We start from the raw sequence: 272 nt of genomic DNA, 5'->3' as shown, positions 1-272 counted from the left end.
CAGAAATCTTGGAAACACAGTACCTATGACCAAAGTTTCAAATGGAATCCAGATTTTATTAAGCATCAAAGAATTTATGCCAGAGAAAAAATTCACCAATATGGAACATCTCTCAAGAGTCCAAATCTTATTAAACATGCAGCAATTTTTAGTGGGGAGAAAACCCACCAGTGTAATGAGTGTGGGAAAGCTTTCAGACACAGCTCAAAGCTTATCAGGCATCAGAGAATCCACACTGGAGAGAGGCCCTATGAATGTAATGAATGTGGGAA

The sequence above is a fragment of the Leptonychotes weddellii genome, chromosome 8, assembly GCF_054177405.1.
Source record: "Leptonychotes weddellii isolate Sample4059 chromosome 8, ASM5417740v2, whole genome shotgun sequence".
NCBI classification, from domain to species: Eukaryota; Metazoa; Chordata; class Mammalia; order Carnivora; family Phocidae; genus Leptonychotes; species Leptonychotes weddellii.
Note: the sequence above shows the minus strand (reverse complement) of the source record.